This window comes from Cibotium barometz, chromosome 21 (genome assembly GCF_041138505.1).
Source record: "Cibotium barometz isolate CiBa-2024 chromosome 21, ASM4113850v1, whole genome shotgun sequence".
NCBI classification, from domain to species: Eukaryota; Viridiplantae; Streptophyta; class Polypodiopsida; order Cyatheales; family Cibotiaceae; genus Cibotium; species Cibotium barometz.
This window is the reverse complement of record NC_141066.1, coordinates 10494474-10519817: the sequence shown is the minus strand read 5'-3', so window position 1 is coordinate 10519817 and position 25344 is coordinate 10494474.

Genomic DNA, 25344 nt, shown 5'->3' with positions numbered 1-25344 from the left:
TCCACACAAGTAACAAATTTCTTTGGTTCATGCAAGTCTACCACTTAGGATAAAAAACGTAACTGAACAACTGTGACCTCTACCTCTTAGAAAAGAAGTTTTGGGACAATCATTAATTCTCTCATTATTTTTGCACCTAGTTCTCGCATATATGTAAGGTGTTACTTTAGCTATAAAGAAAACAATCCTAGGAGGTGCATGTGAAAGAAGAATCCAAGGTGCTACTTTATCTAGAAAGAAAACAATCCTAGGAGGTGCATGTGAAAGAAGAATCTCGAGGAGTATCAACGAGACAGAAGGGGGAGAGACGCTTTTTTTAATTATATATCTCCATGTGACATGAGAATGGAGCGATTAAATTTAGCGGGATGCTTATAGCATGGATTTTAATGGGAAAAAGTCTATACCTTTGAAAAATGCACATAATGACATATATTAGTCATTATGAGACTTGATATTATGGGGGGATACATGTAGTAATTTCTTAATTTTAAGAGAGTGATATAACATAAAAGTAATTGGGATTGAAAATTACTAATGTGGATGCCCAAGCTACGAGCCTTAAGAAAAATAAGGCTCATGTATCCTCCCTTTTGGCCACTTGTTGTTTGAAAGGGATCAGGTCAAAGATTCACCATTTTGACCCTTGTTTACCCTTTGGGATGGGTGAAGGGATGGCCCCATATTTTTTCCCTTTCTTCTCCACCCTTTCGACCCCTTTTTTTGCAGTGTAATACTTGAACTACTACAACAGTACAACATGTCAACAAGCTAGATCAGCAAGCTCTTACTCTATTCTAGGTAGAGGTTCTAGGACAAGATTTTCTCTCCTAGAATTTTGAATGAAAACTTGTATTTCAATATATATGAGAGATGAAGAGACATCATCCCTAAAGAAGATTTCCAATCAAGGTAATAGTTTTTGAAAATGGAAACACTAAGCAATCTTTGAAAAAATATAGCCTTCAGTGCATGTCCTTGTGAAAAATACATTACACATACTTATTGTAATGTAAAAAATGGTATCATTTTTCTCATAACTTAAAGCTCCTTTAAAAAGGAAAGTTTATATATCCCTAATAAATATTAAAAAATATAAATATTACATTACTAGAACATGATGTGGTTACAAAAAAGGATAAAATAGAAACCTTCAAAGAGTACCACATTTAAAGCTCAAAAGTATTTTCAAAATACTATAGAAAATCACAATTGCTACAATAAGTAGGAAGCAATGGCTTCTCAATAATATTAATTTCACTAAGTTTCATCACCTTCTATATTATTTTCTTTTCCATCACTCAAAGATAAGGTTGAAAGATGCATCTTTCTCATGAACAATATGTGCACCCCATGTTCTCCACAAAGTTTCTACTTTAAGATCTTGATTTGGTTAATGTCTAACATTCCTTTACTTGATGTGTACTAAAATTATATCCTCATGTGATATCATAGAAATATCTAAATTAGCACCCCTCCCCTCCTCGAGGCAACCCACCTAGAATGTAGGTTGGAAACCTTTGAATGTAGGCCAATGTACGCACATTCATTAAAATACATCATCCGATAGGAGGGTGAATGCATTACGCATATGATGGAAAGATTCTTTGATAAAGTATTGAGCATTTGATATATGTGGTTGTGTGTGTCTTCTAGAAGTAACAAATCGACCTTTACTTTCCATAAAACATCCAATTGAGCCAAAAAATTTAGATAAGGAAGATTAGTTTGATACATTTTATCTCATGTTGTGCTTTCTAGTTCTAGGTATATAGCACACCTTCCTGTGGGAGCTAGTTACTCGATGGATTATGGTACTAATACGATCTACCTAAACCTTCCGAGGACTGAGCATTCAATCAAAAGTGACACAATGAAAGTGAAAGCTAAACTAGTCATGTTCTCCATAAAAATTTACCTCCAAGGTCTTGGTTGTTTGTTAATGTCTAATTGGTATATAAAACAACAAGAAGTATATAAAACAATCTTCAAGTGAGAATTGGAGGTATTTTTCTTAGACCATAGTGTGACTGCTTCTTGTTGGAAGTCAAGAGGTATCCCTTGACCTTGGTGTCCAAGAAGATAAGTGTAGGGGTGTTCCCACTACAAGAGGTTCTCATATATATGCGAGACATGTGTTTCTTTAGCTAGAAAGAAATCAATCCTAGAACAAAAAGAAGAATCTCATTGAAGCAGACAAAGATGAAGGTAACCCATATCAATAAAATCAATTATTCCTAGATATATTTAAGACTATAGACATATTAACTCTAAAAACATATAAATTAATTAATGAGGCCCACAAAAGCTAAGGTCTTAACTTAATGACCGCACACAACATTACATCTCTCTCTCTCTCTCTCTCTCTCTCTCTCTCTCTCTCTCTCTCTCCAAGGCACACAGCATTCATTTTGTCTCTATATTTGTTATCGTGCAGACACATAACATTCGTTTCATTTCGCTCTCTCTCTCTCTCTCTCTCTCTTATCGTCATGCAAGCACATAACGTTCAATCCTCTCTCTTATCGTCATGCAGACACATAACATTCGTTTCGCTCTCTTATCATCATGCAAGCACATAACGTTCAATCCTCTCTCTCTCTTATCGTCATGCAAGCACATAATGTTCAATCCTCTCTCTTATCATGGAGGAAAACATCATTCATTTTGTCTGTCTCTCTCATTGTGCATGCACACAATCCTCTCTCTCTCTTATCGTCATGCAAGCACATAACGTTCAATCCTCTCTCTTATCATGGAGGAAAACATCATTCATTTTGTCTCTCTCTCTCATTGTGCATGCACACAGTGTTCGTTCCATCTCTCTTTCTCTTATCGTCGTGCAAACACATAACATTCATGTGTGTAGCTCTCTCTCACACGGACTTTCCTCTACCTTGACACTTTATAACCCTCATGACCACCTCAAAGGATCGCCATTCCTCTAAGATTTTGCTTCTTAGTATAGACAAATGTTTTAAAAAAATGTTCGAGACCCAATATATATATGTTATGGGGGCGCTACGTGTAGCGGCAATTATATCCCGTAATTGTAAGAGGGTGGCCTCACGCAATAAAAACCGGCCCACAAATTGCTTTCCTCCCTCACGAGAAGAAGAAGGGCTGTGGCCCATGTGGTCATCCCGAATGATCCAGTCCAGTACACCTTCCTCCCTCACGGGATCAGAGGTGAGGACTGGATCATTCGGTATGCCCTTATGGCCCCACGGCATTCCATGCGCAAATAGAAAAAGGAAGGAGACCTCCTCCAACGTAAATTCTTTGCTAATTACTCCAGTAATAATAATTTCTCCACAAATTAGCTTGCGACATCCTCCTCGTATACCTTTGGGGTGATAGGAGTTCTAGTTCTGTCACAACCCTAGCCTGAAGCTAATTACATATTGGAAACCTATCACAACCCTAGCCTGAAGCTAATTACATATTGGAAACCAACCTAGTTCAGACTTGCTAATCAGCCTTCAATTTCAAACGTGCTAATCAGCCTTCAATTTCTTACACCAACAGGGTGCGCAAACAGAATTATATCACAAGGCAACGCGTGTCCAATATAGTAGAACAATGGTCAAGCTGTGACAAAAAAGCTTCTTTTTTGTCCAACTTTTCTGTACAGTTGATAAAATCATAACTTCTTTTTTGTCCAACTTTTCTGTACAGTTGATAAAATCATAACTTTCCATCGTGTTGCTTCAGCGTTGTTCCACGGGTTAATGCTTTGATTGCGCAAAATCATAACTTCGCCTCGAATTGGTCACAATATAGACGTACTAATCCATGGCAAAATCTTTTTGCTACACCTTGATGACCCCGAGAGCACATGCAAACGTTTGGGTTTGTTCCTTCATGATATAAAGAATGAGCAGTGAGGCTTTGGCTACAAGATAAACATGAGCAGCACTGGGGTTTGATTGTTGCTATATAGTCATTCATAAGAGGAAGTTGTGGGGTGGACGTTAGGTTCATTCGGTTCAAGAAACTATACAACCCGCTGACGGATTGTCTCAAATCATTTTCAACTATCATTACACAAGAAGGTGTGCAACTTTGTCCGATCGTGTCTTGGGTGCCCAAGGCCATGTGTGTGTCCACATAACAAAACACTGCCCAACCACCCAAAAAGAACTCTCTCATGGATATATTTAGGAATAGCAACATATTTCTCAACTTGAAGCATTGCATATTCTTGATACCAACATTTATATTCCCACAAACATTGAGCGCGATATGCTTTGCATGTCATACCTTCACACAAGATAGGGTAGTGGGCAAAGAAAGCTAGCAGAAGATAAAAATAGAAGCGCTAGGGTTTCTGTTGCTACATTGCAAAGAAGTAAAACACCCCATTGCAAAGAGTGATGGGTTGTACTATTGAGCCGTTCTTAACTATGACTTTATAATAAGGTAGGTTACATAGCAAAAACAGAGACATATGGTAGGGATGTCTTTTTTTAGGTAAATACTTTGTGCTATCAAGACATGTGTTGTCAATTAAGAAGAAAGTCATGTTCACTAAGAAGAAAGCCATGATGTCAGGCTGTATTATGGTCATTTTTCTAATCTTTTTTATATTTCTCATAGAGGACATGTCTATATATGAAACATGAGTTATTGGATTTGTTGTTGCAGTACAATAGGTTAGGTTGACCCATTGGCTGACGTTTGTTATGATGTTATAAACAGAAATATCTGAAATCTCCTAACAATATTTTTGCATTTTATTCAAAAAACACCATAGTAACTTCATCGAGACCCAATGATTATATTAAATATTCTATATGCGTGAAAACGTCGGTATCTGCATCGGGGACCGACTATATTGACGATTGTACTGACATATATGTCCACAATGAGAACAAATTTTTTTGGGCAGAATATGAGACATATTAAACTAGAATGGCCAAACGTGTCCCATTATGGCACTTGTAAAAAGTTTGGGGAAGGAGAGAGAGGTTGAGCTCTTGCAAGCACACACACACTCACATGGCAGGATAACACACACACACACACACACACACAAAGATGGAAGACTGAAATCTTCTTTTTCTTCTTACTCTCAAGAGAAGGCTATAAAAGATCAGTGAAAAACCAACCTAAGTACTAGAAAACTATGTACAAGTAGTCCATAATGTGAACATACTAAATATGTGGGCTAGCAAGATATGTATGCCATAACTTGATAGCGAGTGAACTTTGTATGTGTAGTCTAGCTATAGAATCAGAGGCGACGATCTATCAAGTCGGCTACCAGACACGACAATGATGTAAGTGTGGAATAGTTACCTAGGCACATCGTGAGTGTGAACTCTAGTTGAGTTTGACATCTCAACACTCCCCCTTAAGCTTAACTCCATCTCCAACACTCCAAGTATGCTGCAAAATCTATGAAGCTTCTTAGCTTCCAAGGCCTTGGTGAAAATGTCAGCAACCTTCTCATATGTGCAAACATACACGACATCAATATCCCCTGCAAAGACCTTCTCTTTGATGATGTGATATTGGACGTCCATGTGTTTTGTCTGCCCATAAAACATTGGGCTCCTAACCAGCTATATGCTATTAAGGGTATCATAATAAATGACAACTTGCTTGCCCACACACGTAGTCCCAAATCTCTAAGTAGTGTGTGTAACCAAGCTACCTCACATGCTTCCATTGTAGCACTCCTATACTCTGTGTCTATACTCTGACAAGGCAATTGTAGGCTACTTCTTGTTACTCCAAGTAATAGCGCCACTCCCAAATGAGAATATAAACCTTCTCTAGCTGATCTCCTCTCAAAGATGCTACCAGCCCAATATGCATCAGTGTATCCATACACCTATAACTTTATACCAGCCGCATAGAAGAGACAATAAACCACTATGGACCTCACACAACCTAGTGTGTACCGCCTCACACCATCCAAATGCGGCTTCTCAGGAGCCTGCATAAACTGGCTATCCAACCAAATTGTGTAGTTCAAGTCTGGATTGGTGATCGTCATCTAGATCAACCTACCCGCTATTTTTCTGTACTTAGTGGGATTGATCAACATCTCACCTGTATTTGCACTCATCTTGCCATTATGATCCGTGATTTAGTCATGCTATGCTCTCTCTACCTGTTTTAGACCATACAAGGCTTTGCACAACCTACACACACTAATTTGGGTGACTCAAATCATCATAATCAAGTGGCTAGTTCAAATACACTTCTTCTTGCATCTCACGATGTAGGAATGCATTCTTTACATCCATCTCATGTAAGACCCAACCTTTTGATGCAGCCATTGCAATTACAACTCTCATTGTTGCCATCTTGGCAGCACGACTGAATGTCTTCTCATAATCAATGTTGTAGGTCTAAGCATGACCTTTAGCAAATCAATCTAGATTTGTAGCTACTAATGCTTCCATCCAAGTTGACACCCACTTACATCCAATGGCCGTTTTACCCTCACAAAAAGGGAACCCATTCACATAGCTTATTTGCATTCTTTGAACAAGGTTTTTGACCCTATTTGATGTAAAAATTGTAAGGACAGAGGAAATGCGTCACAATAACCAGCACATCTAATTGAATGAACAAGTTAAAACTGAATCGGCATTCTTAATATTTTTGAGAAGTAGGTAAGTTACAAGAGTGATAAATTTTGAATCTAATCTATGGATGGGCTAACTCCAAAAACCCAAATCCTAGTACTAAGAATCTCAAACATCTCAAATTTGACAAGTCATATAGTGATGTGTATGTTAGGCTCAGGCTACACTCAATAGATGACTTTTGCTCACTGTCTTGCTTACTTCAGAAGGTGGCTTCTGCTCATTGTCTTGTTCACTTCAACTACCTAATCAACAGTTGCATACAAAATCATTAGGGAAAATTTGGACTCAAATTGGGCCCTTTAAGGATTTCTACACATTCTCTCTCTACAAAAATGGGTACATGGTAAATTTTTTACAAATCAACTCAAAATTGAGCAGATACCTTTTCAATGATATATAGCATGATATGCAATTTTGCATATTCAAAAAATCCCCAAATTTGGTGATCACATGGCACGTTTTATTCCACCTCAACACCAAATTAGGGGGCTTCTTGAATATGTAAAATTTTCCATCATACTATATATCATTGGAAAGGCCTCGAAGAGTAGAACCTAAATGTCCAAACTCCGCTCACTTTTGAGTTCATTGCTGTGAGGACTCACTATTTGTAAACTCTCTATATCATGTGCATTCAAGGCCTAATTAGAAAACTCCTTTATCTTTAAATTTTTCATAAATAAATCACACCCTTTATCTATTCAATCTATAAATACCCCCTTTAAATGGTACCTTTACGTATGTCACGAATGTGAAATTTTAAAAAACTCCTTCTATTGAACCCACGTGCTATGCTTACATATTTATCAGCCACCCAGTGATGCCCCCGAGGTTGAATTGCAAAAATTTCACCTTGTGCCCATTTTTGTAGAGCGAGAATGTATAGAAATCCTTAAAGCGCCCATTTTGAGTGTAAATTTCATGTAATAAGACTTTTATAATGATCGAGGATGAATATCTCGTCACCGGTAATAGATGCATCATGCTCGAGGCTTCATCTCCCTCAATGTAATGAGTTAGGTGTGACAAGAATCTATGTTCCTTCTAGTCAGCTAAATCGTGGTGGTCAAGTCAGCTTTGCAGAATTATCTCATAAGACAACTGCAACCTGTGATCCTTCTTTGATGTAGGAATCATTTTCTACCAAATAGGTGGTGCATTTTTAAGGCTTTGGAAGCCTTAGAAATGGTGTGAAGCTTGCATCTTTTAACACCTTCCCTCAAGATCCATTTGCAACCTATGGCTTTCTTGTTAGGTGGAAGTTGACATAGATCCCAAGTGTGATTCTTGTGCAATGCACTCATTGCTTTGTCAGTTACATATGTCCATTCTTTCAAATCATAGGCATCCTCACAAAAGAGGGATCCATCATGTTGCATCAGTGATGTTAAGAGAGCATAATTGGTTTGTGCAAAGTTTGAATTATTACCTCTGTGATATGTTAACCTTTGGGGATGATTTCTATTTGTGGTAGACCTTCTATGTGCTGCTTGGTGGGCATCATCTTCTTACTCTTGTTCTTCATTAGAGTCTTCCAAAGGTGCTATCTTCCCTTTGAGAGTAGATGAAGAAGGGATGTCTGTATTAATGTGATGAATGAGCTGATGTCCTACTAATATTGAAGTTGGCTTCACTGGGTGAGAACGTAGACAACAGGACTTTGGTTTCCACTATGCTCAATAACCTTGCTCCATCATTCTCTACTTTTGTACAATTCTCAATCTTGTCATGAGTTCGGAGGAGAATTATGTGGAGAGATTTGATCATGTTGTCAGGTTGCTTCTTTAGGAAGAGCAACGCATGAAGAACTTTGATGTTTCTCATGGTGGGGGGGAAACAAGCCTATGTGAGGAGGTACAAGGGAAAAGGCCAGAAACATATGCAAGGTTATAAGCTGATCGAGGGATGCATCACAAAGTAGTAAAAAGGAATATGATTATGTGGTTTCATAGAGAATAGAGAAAGATGGCAAGAAATCCGAGAATTGTAACCATTTTAGCAAGCCAAGTCATTGGTCCAATGAGTGTCATAAAGAAGCTTGTGGAGGAGGGAAAGTGCTTTCACTACAAGAGGTATGGGCACATGGAAAGAGACTATAGGAACAAGAGAAAAGCCAAGGCACATGTAATATGACCAAGGATATGGAGAAGACCGTTGAGTCTAATGCTACTCATGATGATGAGACTTGTTCTATAGTTTCTTTTCAATCAATGGATAGTGACAAGTGTATGTTTGCATCTACTGATTCTCCTTGGTACATTGATAGTGGTGCTGCTAAGCACATGACACCATACAGACACTTGTTCTGTACAATGGATGTAGTCACTCTGCAGGAAGAGAAATGTGCAGTGTGAAAATTGATCCCTAAATGCTATCAAGGGAAAGGGTGAGGTTTTGTTGTGTCTTACCAATGGGAGACAATTGACATTGCATGATATACTGTATGTACAAGATTTGGAAAAAAAATTGGTGTCTGTGGATGGCCTACTCAATTCAAAGTTACGAGTATACTTTGAGGACATGGACTTACATTTGCTAGATAGATGACTTAGATCCAAGGATCTTCACTTAGATCAACTTCCTAATCAATCAATAAATTAATTAATTAAAAATACAAATAATCATACAAAACTCATAACATCAGGAGGATGCAACCAATACTCCCACACATATAGGGACTCTCCCATGTACATGTAACGTAAGATATGATCGTTAGAATTTGTAAAGGCGTCTCAATCTAAACCTATCTAAGAGAATTTAAATAGTCGGAAATATGGGAATTTGTAAAGGCGTCTCAATCTAAACCTATCCAAGAGAATTTATAAATAGTCAGAAATATGGAAATTTAAATATTCCATGCATTTACTTCCTCATAACATGCCCCATAAGAAACTATCCTCAGTTGTCACAAAATAATTTAAAATAATCATCATGGTCTAGTATGAACATAAGATGCAATCAAGGAATGATAGGCATCAAGGGCATGGTGAAGTAGCCATTGAGATTTTTTGATGGGGTGACCTTTGTAGTTGACTAAATATCTGTGATAAATAATACGTTTTTTTGTTGTTATGGGAATTCCTAACAAAAAATGTTAATGGTACAATAATATATTTAATAAAGGAATATATATGTATTAGGAATTAGTTTCATGCAAGAATGATATGATGTGACTAGAAAATTGGAGTTAAAGATTTATTATCTCCAATGGGTGGTAAATGTGCTACAAATAGAAGGGTTACTTCATAATCCTCTAAATACATATGTATACATGTGTTGTGAGATAAATTTATATTGAGGAGGTAAGTGAGATTGAGTAAGAAAGTTTTCCCCATGGGAGATGGTGTTATCATCTTTGATTTTGCATCCTTGAATGACTTTGTGTTGTTCTTTGAGTTGACAAAATAGATTATTAGACGTAAGTTTTGCCAATGGGGTTCATGTGTTGAATAGCAGGAGAGGAAAGATGTGACTGTTCCCTCGAATAGTTATAGAGCGGTTCTCTCTACTGTGCAATATAGTGCTCATAGAGTACTACCGATCAACAAATGTGTTAAGAAACACAATGTCAATCCGAGGACTCGACCTGATTAGTGCATGAAGGCTTATCCCATGAGGGAGAGCTCACATACACGAACCACCACTTGACAATTCAATCATTCAACACCTCAATCAATCTCTCAATCCCTTAAATCCACTACACTAATCAAGAGAACAAGCAATGCATGGAAATCTCTTAATCCCATTCAAACATTGATTAAATCTTAGCTTTCCCTAATACCAGCAAACCCATAAGCATGCATCTACTAACCCACAAGCTTAAGCAAGCATAGAATGTAACATTCACAAACCCAAAAGCTCATAGAGAGATTCTATCCATGAATAACTCATTGTTGCCAATGAAGTGGGCAAGAGCTTGCATCAATGGAGACTACACACACACACACTACAATCATGCATACACAAGAGAAAGAAAGAAGCATTTAACTAATCATAGATTAATCTACTTCAATGATGCTAAAACAGATTAAGAGAAAGAAGTGGAGCTATACTCATTGGAGCTTGATGCTCATTAGAGTACAATAGAGAGAGAGTTAGAGAGTTGCCATAGCTTGAGAGCTCAAGAGCTTCACTCAATAGCTTATGAGAATGGCCAAAAACGTACTCTTTCTTTAGCTAACATCTCTTTTATAGAGATGTCACTAACCCTAACCCTAGGCCTCTTTCACACATGGACGGACAACCCCATAAGTGAGCCTTGCTTAATACACTTAGAACTCTCATTTAGAACCCACATTGGCCTAAAACGATTTACATTGCACTTCGGCACAAAAATATGGAAAAATTATGTGCGTCTTTATGTTCCCATGGCTACAATCCCGCTCTCTCGCATTAATTGCTTCCGGCCTCCTTCCATAATCCGTGTTCCCGTGAGTGTTCCCGTGGAACATTCCCCCCTTCCTAAATTGCACACGTCCTCGGGCGCGGTAGAAACAAAAGCTGCAAAAAACAATGGAAGACCATTAAAGCCTTTTATTGAAAAAAAACCAGAAATGACAATCACACGTGAACATGCAAGTGAAAGGCCGATTAGAGTTTTAAAGAGTGCTAAAAGAAGCGAGTTTTAAAGAGTGCTAAAAGAAGTGAGACTAAGTGGTAGATAGTGCTATGCAAAGAATATAAGCCATGGTGATTAGATCTTTCTTTCTTTCTCTTTTTTGTTTTTTTGTTTTTTTATTTTTTTATTTTTTTGTGTAAAGAGCAGAAGATTAAAGAGAATTATTATTTTTAGCTTGATAAAAAGGAAGGTTCCATCCCAATGAGACCCAAGTAATGGCCAAGAGACCTCTTCCAAGAGAATCTAAAGGCCGCTAAAAAGTATCTCAATGGCGACAGACCCTTTTCTTTTTGACATAAGAAGTACTTCTTTTTGACATAAGAAGTACCCCATGAAGATGAGGGCATCGGTCTCGAGGGCCCATAATGTACCAGTGTACACCCCATGGAAACCAAGGCATCGGCCCCAAGGTGCTAAAACAACCCAAGATCTTTCTTTCTTTCTTTTTTTCTTTCTCTTTTTTGTTTTTTTGTTTTTTTATTTTTTTATTTTTTTGTGTAAAGAGCAGAAGATTAAAGAGAATTATTATTTTTAGCTTGATAAAAAGGAAGGTTCCATCCCAATGAGACCCAAGTAATGGCCAAGAGACCCAAGCAATGGCCAAGAGACCTCTTCCAAGAGAATCTAAAGGCCGCTAATAAGTATCTCAATGGCGACAGACCCTTTTCTTTTTGACATAAGAAGTACTTCTTTTTGACATAAGAAGTACCCCATGAAGATGAGGGCATCGGTCTCGAGGGCCCATAATGTACCAGTGTACACACCCCATGGAAACCAAGGCATCGGCCCCAAGGTGCTAAAACAACCCAAGGTCCTACCAAGCATTCCACATGGCCGTAGACACGTCATGTCTCAAGTCACTTCTATATATTTTTTAGGGCATGTGTTTTATAAATTTTTGTTTATCATAGCACCTAGCCCATACCTAAGAGGTAGCTACCACTAGGGATAACTAATATACTTCTAGAGCTTAAGAACTTGGCATACTCCGTTGGTATATGTCTTACACCGTCTTTAAATAGAAATACCTTCTACTAAGTCCTCTAAGAATCTAGAAATCACTCGCCAATAGTAATAACTAATTTAAAACTTAAACCAGCCAACTATGTGTGAACATGCAAACAATATATGCAAAAGTGAAAAGCACATAAAGAACAAAAGATTATGATTTGAATACACCTGTTGTAGTGCTCATTGATGTGGCGCGTTTGTCTTGATGCATTGCTGATGTGCAAATTGCTTCTCTTTGCTCTTTGTAGGCATTGTATGTCTCCCCCCTTTCTAATTTGTGTGCACAGTAGGTGGACTATTGGAGCGTGTTTGTATGCTCTTGTTTTGCTGAGATCTCTAAAAATGTCTTATTAACAAACAAAAAAAGATAAGAATAAAATTTGTTATTGGTGCCAATCACCGAATATAGCCGAGGGAAAAAACCCAGTGGGAGAAAAGTGCCCTGGCTTGTTGATCTTATTGTGGAGTTGATGTGCTTATCCTTGCACTGGCGGTGGATCCGTGTCCACTTTTGCTAGAAAGATTATATCAATCACTTCAGGATGCAAGGACAACCCTGTACAAAAGCCGGCCTCTGGAGAAGGTGGTAGAGGAAGGAGTGCTTCCTCGCTAAAATTTGGTATTGGTTCTATGGGAAGGTTAAGGAGACAATGCCAATTTTGGAATTGCTCAATATAGGTAATCATAGTGATCCAAAATTGACATGTTGAGGCTGGGGGAAGAAGGGCTTGCAAGATAGGTGGTTGCAAGTCATTTATGCATGTATCCCTCCATTGTTGTGCTTGAATCTCCTCAGGTAATCTACGTTGATTTGGTCCTCGGTCTGGTACTCTCATATTAAGAAGGTTATGGCATTGGGGTATAATTCCCACAATTTGTTTCATTAAGCCTGTGCCATATCGTCGAAAGTAAGAGCGGCATAGCCAACAAATGTGTGAAGCTTCCCCTAATACGAGTCGTGCACACTCTTGACAATGTGGAAATGGATGATGCAATTGATAGAATAAAGTGACAAAGTGATGCCCACATCAAATTTCACCTAAGAGAGAATAAAAGTACCTAGAATGAGTTTGAAAAGAAGGAATACTATAACCCCTGTGACGATGTTCAGGTAGAGTACTATCAGGGTCAATGCATGGTGGACATGTATCTCGCCAAGTATCCATCAGGAGGTATCTGGGCATAGAACAATGAAATTTCGAAACTTCAAACTCTATACACTCATATCTAGCATTACAATCCCTATAAAAAACAAGTAGATAAGATCATCTCAAAAAGAACACAATCGTGTAATGGCAGAAGGAACCACATTAGTAAAAGTGAGACTATTCAAACACTGATCTACCAAAGAGCTTCAATTGTAGTGTTAATGCCTTACCTTTGGTTTTGGGTATGTCCTTCTTAAGAGGTGGGAAGGATAGCAATTGTTGAGGAATCTGAGCAAGATAAGAGGATTTAGGTAGTGAAGTGCTAGAATCTATGCTCAAAGGAGACTCATGTAAAGTTGGATTTGTCTTAGGTACACAAGTTGATGGTGGAAGTGTGTAACAAGGAGAAGTTGGGACAACTGGTGATTCAATACATGTTTTGGGAAGGTCAACACAAGGAGATTTGTAGGTGCTATCACAACCACCTATTCTATCCTATCTTGAAGAGGTTGTGTTGATTTCCTTTGCACCCTCCACTGATATGAAGAACCAAGAGTGGCTTTTGGAATCTTATTGATACACTCTTCTGGCTCTAGCAACCCATGGCATTTGGGAAGCCAAAGTGCTGTTGCACCCTCATAATAAGCCTTGTGCTTTAAGAACATGCTTTGGGACCCAATGAGTAATAATCTGAGGCTTAGGCTTAGAAAAAATATTCTTTTTAGGAGGTTTAGCAACTAGTCTATATGGTACAAGTTTGTACGCATCTTTGGGTAGCCAAATTGACGATTCCTTCTTGCTTGGCCTTCTTTGAGCAGTGACTAGAGTAGTTGAAACATGCCAGCCATCGCCCTCACTTGAGGACTCATCGATTATCCACATCATTTGTCTTGGATCTTGAAGAGCAGATGTTGAAAGTGGGTTGTGTAAGGTAGAACTACCACCCTTTTGACATGATAAAACTCGTGGAGCAGCAGATCCCAAGATGCAATCAGAATCGATTTGCAATTTGTATTGTCTATTCTTCCAATCTAATGAACAATTGGTAGCACTTAACCATGATCGACCAAGAACAACCTCTACCACTGCCTTGGACTTACTAGCCACATAAAAGGGAACTGACGTCTGGTGATCCTCAATGGATATCATAATGATACATTTTCCCTCTATAGGCTTATCTTCACCTGAGAAGCTTCGTAAGTCAATAGGAATGTGCACAAGTGTTGGTTGTCCCAAGGCTACCCATGTGTCAAATGAGAGAACATTATAATCTGCACTAGAGTCAATTAAGGCAGAGACAAAGTAGGTAGTCTCATGAAGATGAAGACATACGTGAATATTGAAAGGATCAACATATTGTTCATCAGTAGCCAACTGTAAGGTCAACACAGAAGCCTTGTGATGCTCCTTGGCTTTTGCAACTCTAGCTTTAGCTTCTTCTTGAGCTTGGTGTTTAAGTAGGTCATGTGCTTCTTTCCGTGTGTGGGCAGCATGCATTTGTTGAAGCATGGCTTCAGTTATTGGTTCATTGTATTTATTGAGACGACTTTCATTAATGAAGATAGGTATTTGCTCACCTTCTAGTGTCTCTAAACGCACTGCACCACTTGGAGTAAGCTCATTAATCACAAACGATCCTAGGCCACGTTTCTTGAGCTTTCTCTTATGCTTCTTAAGTGTGTACAAGAGCATAAGGTCCCCTTTTTTGAATCGGCCAGTTTTTACATTTCAATCATACCATTGCTTTTGTCTCCTCTTCTCGGCATACATCCCCATTACCGCCAGTAAGTGGGTCTCATCAAGCTTTTTCAATTCATCAATGCGTTGAGAAAGCTCATGACCAGTCCAGTCCAATTGTTTAGCAACTCGTAGAGTAGGTACAAGAAATTCAATGGGAAGAATTGCATCTAGCCCAAAAGCAAGCTCAAATGGGGTTGTGCCCACAGATATTTTATAGGCTGTTCTATATGCCCAAAGAACTGAGTGCAACTTTTGCTCCCAATCAGTCCTATGTCCCTCAACAATCTTTGTGAGTGCTGTGCAGAGAATCTTGTTAGTACTCTCAGCTTGGCCATTGGTCTGGGGATGATAGGGTGCAGAACACTTGTGAATTACCATAAATTCTTGAAGTAAAAACTCTATGACCTCATTCACAAAGTGCACACCTTGATCACTAACGATTTCAATAGGTAAGCCTTAGCGTGTAAACACGTACTCATACAAGAACTTGGCAATGGTTCTGGCATCATTTTTTACTGTAGCCTTTGATTCTACCCATTTGGTCAAATAGTCAGTTGCGACTATAATATATTCGGCATGCGGGTGACGAGCTAGAGGTTTACTGGGACCGACAAAATCAATACCCCATTTGGCAAACGCACGAGTGCTCAACATAGGCCGCAAAGGCATATTGTCCTTTGTGATGGGAGGTTTGGTCCTTTGACAATCATCACAACGTTTCACATATTCTTCGGCATCCATTTGTAAGGTTGGCCACCAAATCCTAAACCACCTAATCAACTTAGCTGTGGTATTGCCCGAAAAGTGTCCACCCTCAACACTTGCATGTGCATGAGTCAAGATTTTTAAGTAGTCACCTTCACATACACACATGCGCAAGTTGCCATCCTTGCTCCTCTTGTAGAGTTGGCCCTCTATCAGCATATAGTTGGCCGCTTCAACTTCAATAGCATGCTTTCGATATTTAGGAGTTTTTCGATCAGTATGACCATGCTGAAGATAGTCCACAATATACTTGCTCCAACTTGGTGTAGTTGAAATTTGGAATAATGTGACATTATGAATTGGTTGTTGAATTTGACATGAAGCACAGTTACGAACAAATTTTTCAGCATCCACATGCACGGTAGGCTACCATTGTCCATCCTGAGTTATACATCGCACACAAGTAGTAGCTGATGCATGGATTCCACCAATACCCTCATGCACTACTACATGGTAGCCTAATACCAGCGCTTATACTGACGTCATTGAACTGGGTCTAAAAAAGCCCCGTCATCGGTATAAATGCTGGTATATGCGTCGGAACGACAATGTCGGTATAAGTGTCGGGGAATAATACCGGCGCCTATACCGGTGTCTATACCAATGTTACACCGGCGCCTATACCGACGGGTATACCGGCGTATATACCGGCTACTATACCGACACTTATACCGAGGTCTATACTTGTATCTATACCGACGTTTCACCGGCGTCTATATCGACGACAATACCGACATATATACCGGCATATATACCAGCACATATACCGGTGACAATACCGGCATATATACCAGCACATATACCGGTGACTATACTGGCGTCTATACCGGGGAATATACCGACGCTGTATAGCAGAAATTTTTTTTTAGACAGAATAGTATTGCCTAGCTGTTGCCTGGCTGCCTGCAATGAACAGGATCAACAACAGCAAACAAATAGCACCATTCTGTCTAAAATAGAGCACAAAAACAACCATGCTCATTTTTTTATTTTTCAGATCGATAAACAAGAAATTAAATTAAACATTAATACTCAAGAATCTTTTGATCATATACCAATAGTTTGAAGGTCATCTTACATCATGGTAATGCCTCCCAATTGACGGTCTCTCCTTCTTCTTCAAGCATCTCAAATAAGGCCACAAGGCCATGTTTGTAAGCGTACTTCTCCTCTCGCCTACTTGGTGGGCGACGATTCATGGCCAACTCCTACACAAACGATTAACAATTATAACTTTTAGAAATCAACATTTAGCCCACATACATACATTTACATAAATAAAATTACTACAAATACTTACGAATTCATCGCGCATGGTTTCTTAACCATCACTCCCAAGATGAGAAGCCCCTACTGTTTGGAGTCTTGCCCTTGCCGCCTCTCTTTGTTGTTGAAACCTCTCTGGTGTCTCTATGAGCTCCTAAGCAATGGCTTCCCACTCCCTGTCATCTAGCCAAACAGGTTTCTCTTTCCCCTCTCTAAATGCATCCCTCGCCTCTGACCTACGATGCCCCATCAAAATGCGAGCTGTATACTGTATCCACTCATTAGAGACGACATTCATAGGGTCAGATGGCTGAAACTCTTGCTTTATCTTTGTATTTATATAATTTTTCTTCTCCTTATCTTGCTGATCCCATTTAGTCATGACAGAGTTGTGAAACTGTATAGTGCACAATTGTCGAATGCGTGTCTTCATTGCCTTCCCTGCACTATTCATTATTGGTGCCCCATCCCTAATTGTGTATATCTTGCTATTGTCATGGTCATGTGCACCCCAGGGAGTGGAAGGTGAACCTATGGGTGTGCTATCAACAGATGAGAGCGAAGGATGACGCTCACGTGGTGGTGGTGTCACAGCATCTGTGGCACTACCACCACAACAACCTCCCCCTGAAGACCTACTACGTGAGCAACGTCTATGTGAAGAGGTGGTAGATCAAGCTATAAGAGGAGTGGAAGGCTGTGTGGTATGAGGTGTGGGAGCTGCTGTCGTACCTACGGGTGTGGGAACTGGCGTCGGGAAGCCAGATGGTGAGGCAGATGTCCCTGCTCCAGAACCCCAATAACTCTGAGCCATGGCTCTCTGCTCTGGAGTCATGGACGAAAGAAAACCATATAACTGCTGGGGACTCATGCCCTGCGGTGTATGAGAAATCAGGACTGTAGTCGAGCGGCGGTGAGTCATCACCCATGGCTTGTTGGACAAAAAACCATATGACAAACTTGTGCGAAATGAAAATTACACGGTAAACAATGAAAGAACCATATGACAAACATTAACAATGATAAACAACAATGGTAAAACCATATCAACTTGCACCTGCACTAGTGATTATGACGGTAAACATTAACAATGGTAAACAATGAAAGGACCATATGACAAGCATTAACTTTCCTAAACAACAATGGTAAACCATATCACTTTGCACCTTCAATGTCATAAAATCATGTGCAAATTTGTCATAACTATTTGCATAATCATTAAGATACATCATTTTAAAAATCATTATCTATTCTATCATCCTCATTAAGATCAATAGCATCTATGGCTATGTACATTTCAGCATCCTCATCATTAAAAGTCCCTTGATGAAGGATGTCCTCATCATCTATGTCTTCTTCCTCAACATGTTTTTTAGCTTCATTGGTTTGCACCTCTTCATTTGGATCTTGCTCTAGTTGCTCCTCTTCATTTACTTGCTCCTCTTCATTGTTGATATCCGCTTGTTCTTGCTGCTCTCCACCACCCTGTGAATCCACATCACCCTGTTGTAGCTCAAATTCTTCAAAAATTTGCTTACTGCGGGGGGCGACTTGAACCACAAATAGCCAGCGTGGATCTTTTGGATCCGCTTTAAAGACAACCTGCTCACAATGCTCTGGGCGCACAAAAGTATCTTACTGATCGGTCCATACCTTTGTGGAGTCCACTTGGATGAGGCCACTCTTGTCTCTACGTACAGTTGCATGTGGCCCATTCGTGATTACCTTGAACCACTTCACATCAAATATAAACAACTCAAAACTTCTGAAGCCAACCTTTAATATATCTTGAATGGTTCCAAAGTAATCAAGCATTCCACTAATTGTGTTATCATCACTTGCACTTGCACGACTTTCTTGAACAAACTATGTTGTGATGCCACAATCAAAGGTTGCTCTTCTTTGGTCTATTCGTTCTACTCGAAAATGACGTCCATGATGTGACCAAAACGCCCCATATTTGTGATACTACAAATAGCACATAAAGATTGTTGATGGACAAACAAACACTGAGACATGTAGAGAAAAAAAAGAGAGACATGTAGAACTTAAACACTTACATGCCAATTGCATCCTTTTGTAAGCTCCTCCTCCTCCTCTGTTATAGTTAAACCAGCACGTTTGGCTTCTAAAATTGTAGCTTCTAGCCATCTAGCTGTGGGAAAGTCCGGAAGAGCTTGCATACCTTCTGGATATGGGAGATTTCTTGTAGTGCGATTCCTTCTGAAACTTAAACGATCTTGTACTCTCGCTGTCGCTTGAGAGCTTCATATGTCTCAATCCACTTCTCCATTACATGAGAGTTCAAGATGCAAAATTTGTTGATTTTTTTCCTCAAATTGTTATCCATCTTTCTCTTAATGCCTTGGCCTTGAGGTTCCTCACCAATGACTCGCCTGTTAGACTCTTGAGACCATAGTCAAGGTATCTCTGGATCTGAAGAACTTAAATATTCAGTGATGTAAACAAGGGACTCTTGTATCAGCCACCCTTCTGACATACTACCCTCTGGGCGAGCCATTTGGCGAAAAAATCCCTTTAATGTCTTCATAAACCTCTCCAAAAAGAACATCCATCTTGAATGGACTGTTCGAGCAACTGCAACCTCATCTACAACATGAACTAGTAGATGCATCTGGATTGTTAATAAACTTGTAGGAAAAAACTTCTCTACCATGCACACTGTCTCTCTGCTGCTTAAACGTGTTGTCTCCAAAGTGTCTCTCTTTAGCTCTTTTGAAGAAATCCAGCGCACCAATGTGCCACTCTAATAGACAGTAGCGCTAATGTCTTCAGTGAGGCAATCTTTTATTGCTATGGGTAGCACAAATTGTAGAAACTTGTGGCAATCATGACTCTTGAGGCCACTAAGATCATCATCCTTTGTAAATGCACTTTTCAAGCAATGCATACAACCTGTAGGAGTCTGAAACTCTGAAATTGTCCTCTTGACTTGTTGTTCCTCCATCTTACTAAAAACCCATGGGGCTCTTTGAAGTAGCACCTTTCCATTGGGTCTAGTGCGAGCCCACAACTCTTGCATGCAACCAATCTCTTCCAAGTTGTCCCTTTGGCCTTTAGTCTCCTTTTTTCCTATCATGGGGTCTTCCACAGAATGTCAGCTACATTCTTGAAAATATGCATCAGGTCAAGCAAATGGTTTATAAGGAGATCACCCCAATAGGAGAGTTCGTGAAAGATAGAGAGCCTCTTCATCCCAGGACATGCCAAGTTGCCACATTCCTCCCATTTGATCTTCTAATCGCTTGCCTTCAGTGCACTTGGAGGAGGTCTTCCTAGATTACCATCCCGCAATTCATGATTTTCTGGAAGATACCTAACATGTCCTTGGTAGACATTCTTTCGTAATGCTTTTGAGTATCTTGAATCAAGTCGAGGACCATATACAGGACATGCATTGTAACCCGATATAGACAAACCTGAGCATTCTCCATAGCCAGGCCAATCATGCATTGTCCACATGAGAATACCTTGCACAGTTGCAAGTCTTTGGCCACTCTACTGCTTTGACATGTCCTTCACTTCAATTCGGTTCCACAAGGTGCGTAACTCATCAATAAGTGGTGCCAAATATACATCCATGTTCTTCACCTTGTACTTTCCTGGAACTATTAATGAGAGCAACAAATGACCTTTCTTTATTGCTAACCATGGCGGAAGATTATAATTCACAAGGCAAACAGGCCATGTGCTCCATGAAGAGCTCCTTAAACCAAAAGGGTTTACACCATCCATTGCTAGGCCAAGACGGAGGTTACGAGGATCTTCCCTAAAAGCCGGCCATTTCTCTTCAATGTGTCTCCATGCGGGTGAATTAGCAGGCAGACGCATCACTTCATCTGTGGATCGAGTTGTGGCATGCCATGTCATCAAGCTTGCTATAGATTTGCACCTCAACATGCTTTTTATTCTTGGGATGATTGGAAAGTGCCTAAGAACCTTTACCGGGACAGCTTCCCCCTGAACATCTTCTCTATATCTGTTAGAGCCACAATGGGGACATTCTTGCAAATGCTCATATTCATGGCGGAAGTGGCAACAATCATTGCGACAAGCATGAATATTATTGTAATCCATGCCTATGGATTTCAATAACTTCTTGGCATCTGTACGAGATGGAGGCATCTCGTTGCTGGGAGGCAATATCTGGTCTTTCAAAAGCCTGCAAGTATGGCAATATCTGATCGTTACTATTAAGATTTAGTCAAATACAAGTTGAAAATTTATCATTTCAACATTAGGTGTAATCTCCAAAAAAATCCTTACTTGAAGAGTTCAGTGACACTTGTATTAGACCATCCAAAAATTGATTACAAATTTAGCATCGTAAGAGATGCACGCAATACAGATATGTTGGCACCATTGTATAATGGAAGGCGTGCAAGTTTATGCATGGCCTCTTCCTCCGGTTCATAATTTGACCGTTGAGAATGTCGTGGTTGATGATCTTCATGTTCATGCTCCTCGAAGAGAGCTTCTTGTTGCTCGATGAAGGCATCCAACATTTCCTCCATTGGACCTTCTTCCATTTCCTGACCTTCTTCCATTCCCTCGGGTGCTGTTAATTGAGCTCCATCTGTCACTCCCTCCTTCAATATCCTCATCCTTTGCTGGGGACGAGAATTCATAGGCGCAATGTTATCAAGATGCGGCTGCACACTTGCTTGGTTGTACGATTGAGACCGTAAATTTTGCAAGCGCTCCATTGGAAATATGCCAGCGTCATGAATATGCTGGTTGCAAATCCTTCGTTTTCGAAAGATTTGTTACTTACATCGCATGCATGGACATGCTATTCTCTCTTCAAGATTGAGAGGCTCCATCTAGCAGGAAAACATGTATATGTAGCTCATTAAATACAAATCATTATGCATTACACATAGCATTATGTAAACCATAAAACAGGGCTTCTTTTTCCCAACCGTGAGGGAGATTTTAAAAATAACATTTAAAGCGTCAAACGGGCTTCTTTTCCCTAGCCGTTGAGGGAGACTTTAAAAATATTAAAAAAAGCGTCAAACGGGCTTCTTTTCCCCAGCCGTTGAGGGAGATTTTAAAAATAACTTATACATTACCTTATCTTCTCTCCATACAAAATTAAGAAGGTAATTAGAACAAGGATGGAGAGAGAGGATATCTCTATTCATAAGTAGCTATTTATAAAGGCCTTATGCAAAAATCTATATGCATAGACTCTGCAAATAGAGCCTACACATTGAGCTCTATGCATAGAAGCCTACACCTAAAGCTGAACGCATAGAGCCTTATGCATAAAGCCTATGCATAATGATCTATACATAAGCTTATGTGTAATGCTCTATACGTAAGTCTTATGCGAGCTTTATGAATAAGGTTTATGCAATCGTATGCATAGTAAGGCTTGCAAGCCTTAAGTATAAGCTTGCATAATAAGGCTGCAAGACTTATGCATAAGCCATATGCATAAGTCTTATGCATAAGCTCTATGCTATAAGCCTTATGCACTATGCTAACCCTTAATCCCATCACCCAATGGTGTAATAAACATGATCTTGTCTTACATGGATAAGAGATCTTACCTTGATAACATATATAAACTCTATGAATAAAGAGAATACCTTATGCATAGAAAAACAGAGCATAAGAAATATATGTTATATGTATAAGAGAGTATAAACATTCAAAAAGCTTATGCTCTCCATCCATGCAAGGCACTCTACATCAAAAAAAGCTTTATGCATAAACACATAACGCATGTGAAGTCTTATGCATAAAGCTCATCCATAAGATTTATACATAAAACATTATGTATTAAGCTTTATGCATAGATCTTAATTCATGCATTCAGCTAGATTCATATAGCTCTATGCATAAACTCTATGTATAGATCTTGCATAAGCTTACAAGCCCTATGTATAGAGCTTTCATAATCTTACAACCTCTATGTATAAAGCCTATACATAGAGCTTATGCATTAAGCTTACAAGAAGGCTATGCATAGAGCTTTCAACAAGAAGGCTATGCAAGCTCTATGTACAATGTCTATGCAAGCTTTCAAGAAACCTATGCATAGAGATTTTATAATCTTGCAAACTCTACGCATAAAGCCTTATGCATGGAGATTTTACAAGCTCGCAAGCTCTATGAATAGAGCTTATGCATAAAGCTTGCAAGAAGGCTATGCATAGAGATTGCAAGCTTATGATAGGTTTTATGCATAGATCTTGCAATAATCCTATGTATAAGCTTGCAAGAACCCTAAACTAACCCTAAACCATAAAACATGGGTGCAATAATACGTAGAAAAAAGCATAAACAAGGAAAATCGAAAGAGGGACTACCTCTTTTTTGCGAAGCTGAAGGAGAGGATTAGTGAAAGAGCTGCAAAACAAAAGATTAAACAAAGTAATTAGTAAATTAAACATAAGAATAAGAACTAATACAAAGTAATACAAAACCCTAAAATCTCTATGCATGCATTAGGAGATCTATGCATACATAGAGAGCTCTCAACATGCATAGAGAGCCAAATCTATTGGAGACCACGTTACATCACGATATGAGTGATTCTTTAGGTTGACCCTTGTGATGATAGAGTCATGTCGGAGGTACAAATAATTGTATCCCCGATCCTGAATCATTTGAAATTGTCGCATGAATGGTCTACCCAAAATCACTTCATAGTTTGGATGCTTTCCAAAATCCACTACTGCAAATGTGTGCTCATATTCAATCCCACATGTGGTGACCAATATGTTCTCTACTAGCAACCCAATGGGATGTTCTAAGCTTCCATCTGCTAGCTGCAAGCGCATCCTTGTACTCCTAATAGCTGGTTTGCCCCACTTTTCCCAAATGGACCTTGTCACAATGCCCACTCCTGCACCACTATCAAGTATTGCAGTTGAAGCTACTTTTCGCACTTCTAATGGGAGGGTAGCATTTCCCTGATCGTCCTTACAAAATTTTCCTACTTTGTTGATAGGAACTGGCATAACATTCTTTGTCTCAGGGTGTATAGTACATTGATGGTGACCCTTTTGTAGCAATACCTGCTCTGACAAACACGTGGCAATATCATTCCACAACTCTGTTCGAAGCTTTATCAAATCAAGCAAAGGTAAGGTACAAGCCACTGGTGTTGACAAAATAGCTTGCACGATACCCATATCCATCTCCTTTGTCAACCTTCTATGCATGGAGGGTATCCTCAAGGTTTGAGAACAGTTCTCATATTCTCCCAAATAAGATGGTAAGGTTTTCATTGTATGCTTACTTCTAGGAGAAACAATTGTTTGAACTTCCTCCTGGATGCTTGGGCGTCTAAAGTTATTTTCTGTGCACCTGGTAAAATCCACTTCAGAGAATGGAGGTGAAATAATAGAGGACATATTCTAAAGTTATTATGCTTGGGCGTCTAAAGTTGTTTTCTGTGTGCCTATTTTCTGTGCGCCTGGTAAAATCCACTTCAGAGAATGGAGGTGAAATAATAGAGGACATATTCTCATTAACTTTCTCATGAACTGCTGCCCACATCTGTCCTCGTTAGCATCAATAACTTCATCATTGCATGGGAAGGAAAGACTAGGTGGTGGCAGAATGCCTTCTTTCAATGGGGTGTCAATTGGTGCAGACTTCTCGCTATGAGCTTGTGAGATCAGCTCACTCTTCATTTCCATACTTGATGACACTTCTGGTATGGTTTCTAATGTTGGCTTAAGAGAGCTGGGCCCCGAGGGATAGGTGGAGGTGGGCCCTCAAGTATTGATTGAGCTTCCCTAATGAGTTGCTGATGTATAGCTAGATTGATCTTCTCCTCACTCATGAGGGTTTGGGTATTCTTGAAGCTTCTTGGGTAACTCAAATAAAGCTGCAATGCGACTTTTATGAGCATCAATGATGGCATCTAGAGTCTCGTTCACCTTATCCACAAAAACATAATCCCCAGAACTATCCTCGATTGTACTAGCCTCATCGTGTTTAGCAGTAGGCCCAGGTTGAGGTTGATGCTCCTCATGCACTTCTTGGGATGTAAAAGCTTGATCCTTCATGTTTTGTTTAGAGACTTCTTGAGAACTAGTGGATGCACTCTTAGTTTGCTTGTTGTGGTTCTTTTTCCTCCTAGTGGTCCTTTTTCTACTATTGGAATGTAGGGTCTCGTCCACTAGATTTGCCTTTGCATCCCTAGTTC